This window comes from Amblyomma mixtum, chromosome 2 (assembly GCF_055824585.1).
Source record: "Amblyomma mixtum isolate Tamu chromosome 2, ASM5582458v1, whole genome shotgun sequence".
In the NCBI taxonomy this organism is placed as follows: Eukaryota; Metazoa; Arthropoda; class Arachnida; order Ixodida; family Ixodidae; genus Amblyomma; species Amblyomma mixtum.
In genome coordinates, this window is record NC_143013.1 from 89,805,898 (window position 1) to 89,814,347 (window position 8,450).

Consider the following 8,450-nt stretch of genomic DNA (forward strand, 5'->3'; position numbering starts at 1 on the left):
AGAAGGGAGCGCGCACGCAGAGCGTCTCGTGACGTGATCACAGCGGGGGGGGGGGGGGGGGGGGGGCGAACCAACTCCCTCAGTTTTACTATTTTTTTACTTTTTATGGCTAGGGTTCAAGGCTGTCGCCGCACGCTCCCTCCGCAGTTTTTTTTTTTTGTTCCTTCATGCGGGTTTGTAGGCATGAGCCAGAACAGAAGGCGCTGCGGAAAGCCTTGTGCAGACGACGCGACGCCAAGGCGTGGCCCAACCTTCTCCCGTCAGTCAGAACGATGCACCAATGGAGTGCCTTTAGCGAAAGTAGCCCCCCTTGACATCAGTGGGGTGCAGAGTAGTGGGCAGGGCCCGTTTTTGAAGGAAGGAAAGAACGAACGGGCTTTGATTTGAATTTTCGCAGCTTTTCGGGGCGCGCATGGCTCTAGTATTTTGCAGAGGTTATCTTCGATGCCTCATCTATGCAGTGGGCTTGTTTTTCAAAAATGTCCGGACCCTGGGCAGTGGCCCTTTAAGGAGCACTTCCTTCTGCGCGGCGGCATCACAGATGTCGTGGGATGCGTCCACGGGACCTATATTGGCGTAAAGGCCCCTTCGAAGTCCAGCCCTGACATGGTGAAGGCCAACTATTTCACAAGGAAGCCACATTATGCATTGAACACAATGGTTGTAAGAATGCTCTGTTTTTGCTTTCATGCATGTCATGGTTAATAGAATGTTCTCCCATTGATTAGTGATAGTGGTCCGTGTACTGTGCAGTGTCAGTGGATGTTAAGGAACACCATATGGTCGAAGTTATTGGCAGCCCTTCACCATGGCATGCCTCATTGCTTGAGTTACTTTGGGGCATTAAGCCTCAAAAACCGCTTCCGTTTATCAGTAACTGAGCAGTTTTACACACAGTGTAGATAAGTTTTTGTTTTACCTCATGTGTGCGCATGTAATAAGTGCATGGATTTTTCCAGCTATTTCATGCATGCATTTTAATGGATTTTTAAACGGTAGCTTTTGTGTCACTTGGCAGATTGCATTCTTATGCAATATTCATACTCGCAATAAACGTTTCACTTTGGCTGAAGTGGAAAAGCTCCTGCCGGAAGCACTGGCGTCTGTAAGCCAGGAAAACTGGCAAAACTGTTGTGTTCATGTGGAGCAAGTTGAGGCTGAAGCATGGCAACGCGATATGATTGTTGACGCTGAAATTGAACCGGTTGTCTTCAGCATTTCTGACTCGTGCAACTCCTCCTCTGATGAGTCGAGCACTGATTCCAGTGATGAAAATTTGAGTGATTTGATTTGAGTGATTCCAGTGATGAAGATTTGAGGTTTTCGTTTTATCAAATAGTGTTGTTCGATGGCTCCACTTTTTTTTTTCAATTTTGGAGCACTTGAATGATTGTGTGTTGGTGTACATCCCTGCACGTGTCCTTTAATTTGTATGCACTATGATCCATGCCACTGGCTGTTTCCAGAATAAACCATTTCTCTCAAACACTGCGGGGTCAGCATTCTTTATTGTCCTGTCTCATTTATTGTTTGATCTTTCGAAATATTTTTTTCCTAGCGTTGTACAACTTTTTCTGCATTCTTAGTTGACGCTCCCACAGTTTGGAACTCTTTTTACCTGGCTGCATGAAAATCCTGCCTGAGCAGCTTCTGCTCTTCTAGGAGAGCAGGGAAATCGAGCCAAGCTGACTCTTGAGGCAGTACTATTTTCTGTCACTGTGTTAATCAACACTATGTTCAAAATTTAACACTTAACACGGGAAAACAAGCCTGATCGAGGTGGTGTGTGTAAAAATAATTTGACCAATCGGTTTAAATATACTGCTCTTTTGCCGCATATAATAGCTAAGTTATAGAGCTCTCTTCAATGACAAAGGAAAACGCGCTTTGCTTAAGAACGAGAGATATCTTAACAAAAACAAAAGAATTGCAGATATGCACATGAATGTGACACATATACAGTGAGAAAATAGGCGATTAAGAAGTCTAGAACATGTTTTCTGCGCTCCTGCATGATAAACCAGCATTCTAAATTAACAGACATCTTGCTTCTGAACTTTGCGATCAGTAAAAAATAATTGTTGTCGCCAAGTCGTTTGGGCTATTCTACAGCACAGTGCCAAAGTCGGTCCCAGACTATTTTGGCGAAGACTGGATCAGCCGCTAACCGGTTGCACACAACAATTCATAACATGCCAGGTACCTTAAGAGAGGCTAAAAAAAAAAGTGGGCTCCTCGGCAACGGCGAAATCGAAAGTTGCAGACGGCCACTTTTTAATGGGGCAACTGCAGAGCACTCACCACGGTGCTAATTAATTAAACCCCACGAATGAATGTCATCTTCCACACAAACCTCTCGCCTGCATCTAAAAAGTGTGGTCACAGTGCTGCAGAGTCGGGAAGAAAACCGCCACTGCTGACCAAAAGCCGGTGCGAGCTCATTGACAACGAATTTCGGACAGCTCACATTAACGCGGTATGCATCAAATGAACAGATGCATGCAGTTAATTTCAGAACACGGAATAATATTAAAGCGATTGTGAACAAAACGAGTTTTCTCATTCAGGTCACGCGAAATTGAACTTGCGATGAAAAAAAAATCTGCGAAAAAATAAGTTTCACCATGCGGGATTTGAACCCACGCACTCCCATTGCCTGTCGGCTCTACGGAGCGACGCGTTAGACCACACGGCCACAGAACAGCGCGGAGTAATATACCTCTCTTTTATTTTTTTTTGCGGACTACTTCCGTAGCCTTCACAGCGTTGCACATGTGCCTCGTCGCCATTGGCAAGTCAGCTGATGACGGGACCGTAGCGTTGGTAGCGTTCCGTCGCGGTACAAAGCAAAATTTAATAATGCATGAATCACTCTAAAGAGCTTTCAATCCAAATCTTGCACACTATAAAATGCTTATAAAGATGTACTAAGTGCATTATAAATTTCAACAAACCTTGTTTGTCTAATTGCACACGCAATGCACTTGGTGGAGCGACACATAAATGAAAGTGCACCGGCGGTTGGCTCACGTGACCCGTTCTTTGTAGACCGCCCAAGAAGCCCATGAGGTGGCGCCGATGTGATGATAAAGGACGGAATATATCCAGATAACCCAATGAAGTTGGAGGCGTGACGGGGGTGGGATTTTGTCTTGCTACCATTAGTTCACTCATCCGAGGGCGTCGCCAGAGCTCGGCAAGATTCCGAGTTTCAGCAAACTCAGGCCTTCCAGCATAGCACCCCTGTTCACGCTTAGTAGGCCTTCCTGAAACTGCTAAAAGCTGTATTTTTGGTTTAAGCTCCTTTATTCATAGCTAAAGGGGAAAAGAAAGAGAGGACGTTACGTCCAGGTAGTGATTTAGGAGAGTATGCTATAAAAATAACTCCCGCCTCAAGGCGTTTGCCAAAAGCATTTGCGCAGAGATCCGGTAGCATAACATCTCTCACGAGTGCCCGCATTTAAAGGAGGCTGAAGTGCTTGTTATGACAAGCACTAGTTTATATATTCTTACAAAAAGATTAGACGGAAATGTTTCCGTAGTAAACTTCAGTGCAGACCTTTATAGCTTGTGTTGCGTTCAGAAACCAAAAATAAAGGCGAAGTTTTCTAACCGCCGAAGGTAGCTTCAACCGAAGTTGAGACATTCGGCTGGCGCTTCGGCTTGGAAAACTCATAGTGGCCCCGTCATTTCCAGACATAGCGCCAGAAAGTTCAGATCGCATGGGCCTGCAAAGCTCCTAATTTGCAAAGCTCCTAATTGCAAAGCTTCTAAGCTCCTAATACAAGGCTGCTGTGTTGCTTCTTTGGTAAATCAGCTTAAGCCATGCCTAGGAAAAATTACTAGCAGACAAAGACAGGGAAATGAGGTACACGTGACAAAACACATATGAAGAAAGCGAACAGTCCCAGGCACCAAGAAATGCATAGGGGAATGTTTATATTCTTTTTTTTTGTAATGTTGATCAGTGGGAAATTAGTAGTGTAATCAATATTGCTACCTGAAACATGTTGATTGAGAAGAAAAAACAAGAAAAAACAGAAGAAAAAACAACCACATGCAGCGATGGGATCCGAACCCGCGACCTCCGCATGTCGCGTGCGGTGCTCTACGAACTCAACTACGGCAGTGACTGTTTAATCTTTCGGGGGTATTTCTGTTGCATCTAATTTAACATTTAGAATGTTCCCCAGTGCAGCCCTCGTCCATAACGGCGGACGAAGTACAGTCTTTGTCAAAAGTAACCAGGCTCCATGGTTTGCTTCTCATTCGTATAACAGAGCCCTCACGGCTTCCCTGAAGATCGCAAAGTTCTTTGAAGGTGAGGACAGGGGTTCTTCATACGATACAGAGATTAGAGCTTGAGGACTGGCATAATAGCTGTAATATACGACTGAGAAGAAAAACGTGCAGCCTGTTAACTTTTGACAAAGACTGTACGTCCTGTACTACCGCGAATGTCACGCGGCAGGTGATTTACCGGTGAGGGCGGAAACTGTGCGAGAATGCTCTTATGTTATGCCATGAAAACTGTCAAGGGAAACAGACAACGGAAGGAAAATGAGGGACTCGTTACGACGTATAGCCACCGTCAGAAGTATACAGCCCAAGATGTTCGCTTCTAAGCTTCTTAGCGAGGCTCCCTAGAACATCTAGCAATGGGGGGATTGATGACTCGAAGCCACTTATTATTCGGAAGATTACGGTCACTGAGTATGCATAATCAGGCACGCTGAAAACCTGGCAAGCAAACCCCTTGGACTGTATAGTTTTGACGGGGGCTGTACGCATGAAGAAAGCCACTGAAACCAAGGACAGCATAGAGGATGTTTCTTTTTTTTCTTTCGTTTGTGGCGTTGACCAATGACAAATTAGTCGTGCACTCATACGACTGCCAGTGTACAAATGTCTGTGACTTTGCGTGTTCATTCGCAGCAGTAAAATTACAGCAATTACTGTTACAGGGTTCTTACTCTCGCGGTCAAGTAGCGGGTACCTTACTCCACGATTTGATGTTGGAATGGGCCGCTCGCGTTTACATCTGAATTCCTTGCCACCATCCGCCGCTACGTCCGAGGTTGCCGTGAGTGTCAGCGCCGCAAGTCACTTCCCCTCAAGCCCGCGGGTTTACTCTAACCAGTTGCACCACCTCGGACGCCCTTTGACCAAGTCGGCATGGGTCTTCTCGGCCCATTCCCTGTATCGTCGGCCGGCAATAAGTGGATAATTGTAGCCACAGACTACCTGACACGCTATGCCGGCTTCGATCCCGGCCGCGGTGGCCGAATTTCGATGAAGGCGAAATTCTAGAGGCCCGTGTGCTGTGCGATGTCAGTGCACGTTGAAGAACCACAGGTGGTCGAAATTTCCGGAGCCTTTCACTACGGCATCTCTCATAGCCTGAGTTACTTCGGGACGCTAAACCCCAATACACCAAACCAAACCGAAACCAAAGCGGTGCCGCGTGGCACATCGTCTGAAATCGCGCAGTTCTTCATGCATCGCATTCTTTTACGACACGGCGCCGCGTCCAGTGTAATCACCGATCGGGGAACGGGTTTCACAGCTCAGCTTATGCACGAGGCATTCAAGCTAAGTCATACCAGCCATCGCAAGACTACTGGCTACCACCCGCAGTCAAATGGGCTCACCGAGCTACTCAACAAAACTATAGCAGACATGCTGGCTATGTACAGTCTTTGTCAAAAGTAACCAGGCTGCATGCTTTGCTTCTAGCTCGTACAGTGGAGCCCCTACAGCTTCCCTCAAGCTGAAATGTTTGTTAAAGGCAAGGACTGGGGCTCTTCTTGCCTTCCAACACGTTTTGACCTTTAGGAGAGCCACAAGGGCTCCACTATACAAGCTAGAAGCAAACCATGCAGCCTGGTTACTTTTGACAAAGACGGTACTTCGACGTCCAGCATAAAACTTGGGACGCGATCCTTCCATACATAACTTTCGCGTACAATACGGCCGTACAATAAACCACTCACTTTACGCCATTTCGCCTTGTTTATGGGCGTGCTGTGCACACAATGTTGGATGCCATGTTTCCATGCACTGCCGACGACCGGGTGCTCACTCCACATGCCGAAGAATTTGTCCAAAACGCGGAGGAAGCCCGCCAACTCGCCCGCATGCACATCAGGCGGCAACAGGGCACAGATGCACGCCGCTACAACCAGCGACAGTGCCACGTCGAGTGCCAACCGGACGACCAAGCGTGTGTGTGGACCCCTGTCCGTCGCCCAGGCTTATCGGAGAAACTCCTATGCCGCTACTTTGGCCCCTACCGAGTGTTGCGTCGCACCACGGATGTGACTTATGAAGTTCTGCCCGACGGTTCTGTGCAGCGTGCGCGCCGTCGACCCCAGCCTGAAGTAGTGCATGTACTCCGTATGAAGCCCTTTTTCCCGCACTGACAGCGCTACCATAGGTTTTGTTTGTTTTTCTTCGCACCGGGCCGTTTTCCTCCTGTCATTCTGCCCCTTCGATTGTTGTTCCCGTTGTTGTTTTCCGTTTTTCTTTTCTTTTTTTCGGGAGGGGGAATAATGCCACCAGGTGGCCTCAGGTAGCATCAGAAGACAGAGGTGAGAGTTGGCTCACGCGCCCTGAGAGCTGGTTCTGGAAATGCTGCTGGCGAACGGTGCCTCCTTCCTTGCTTCCGTGACAATATATTGTGCTCGGCAATATGAACGATGCAGCAGAAAATGACTATGTCTTTAGCTGTCTTCATAACAAACAATAACGTATATGACAAGTTTAGCGCCCGTAAATTTATGGCAGCTAGAACGTAAAATCTGTGTGCCTATTTTCATATTACCATCACGCCAACCTGAACATAAATTCCTTTTGAGTAATGTGCGTGTTTTTGTGTGTTTGTTTTACCACTTCAGATGCTTTGTTTTCTGGAAAGATGACCGAAAATGATATACGCGTAGGCTAAAGGGCGAATACAAACTCTTACGAAGGAATGGAGATACATTTCGGGTTCTTCCTTCTTCCCCAGAATACATAACGCTGGCAGGAGAGGTCTCATTCTGCGTTGTCGTCTTCGTTTAATCTTAATGTGTAGATGCTATCTCTGCCGTCAACACACCGGCTTTGCAGAGTTGACCGCGAGATCGAACTCTGTGATACACCGTCGGTGGTTGGTAAAAGGAGAGAAAAAAAGCTCCCGAGCAGGCGGCAGTCTTTTTGAACTGAGGGCTCCTTTTAAATCACAGGTGCCGCCGGTCACTCCCTAGACCTGTTCCCACGAATCTTAGCGGCTATTCTGCTTTATGCGCAAGGCATCACGGTAGGTGTATACTTTGTTGCGGCTACTTTGACCTTCGTCCGATTTGACAGTAAACCACCGGTGCGCGGTTCTGTATCGTATAGTTAAGTCGAAGGCTCAAGTGACGCGGAGAAAAACAGTTGCATGAGAATGGACACCCTAATAAATACGCCGCTTGTATATGGCGGAACCCGGTGCACATGAGGGACTCTACAATCTATTCGACTGCTGAACTATCTGAAAACTAATTTCAACAAATTAAAAAATAACAGCGTCTCGAGACATAAGGTACTTATTTCAAACATAACACCGATGACAGAAGAGACGTTCGTGTGTTGTTTAATAAATTGTTGCCCGATAAAAAAGTTAGGGGCTATATAGCATTCTACTACCCAGAAAAAAAAAAAGATGCCCAGGCTTAGCTTGGTTAAGCCAAGAATGCGTTGCATATTGCGCGGTCTTTTTGCGCGAGGTATTGCTTGGCGGCACCCGATTTTCTCAGCAGCTTTTCCTCCGTGACGTATGGATGGATGGATAGGAGCGCCCCCTTTGAAACGGGGCGGTGGCAACCGCCACCATGCTGAGCCTTTTTTTTTGTTTTCTTCTTTTTTGTTTGTTTTTTTTTCGTTTTTTTTCTATATTTTTTTTCTCCTGTTTACTGTGTTTGCAATTCTCACCAAGAATCGCCATCATGTTTACCCACGGTTTTTCCTCCGGCTGTCGTGACGTCACGTCACGTGGTTTGGTGGCTGCCCGGCCGCGCCCAAGGGCTGAACTGAGTGATTGGAATATGCTACGCATAAAAGGTCATCCCGGCGGCAGCCGCCCTTTTCAGGTGGAGGCGAAACGGAAATATGTGCCTACGTTGATATTATGATACAAGCTTAGGGAGGTGGTCAAAATTAATTCGGAGCCCTCCATTACAACGCCTCTCACAGCCGCTCCTTTCGCTTGGAGTCAGAAAAATTATTAATGATAAATTACATTATCAATAACCTTCGCGACGATTCTTGATACTCAATCACGGCATTCACACATACGTATCACACGTAAGTGGCGCATGTGTCAAATGTTTGGAGTCCAGGGGAGTTTGCTTATATAGAAACCCTAACCCTTCCAGAAATTCGAAACGCTGGGGCTCCGTAACGAGCTATACATTTCGAGGCCCAGG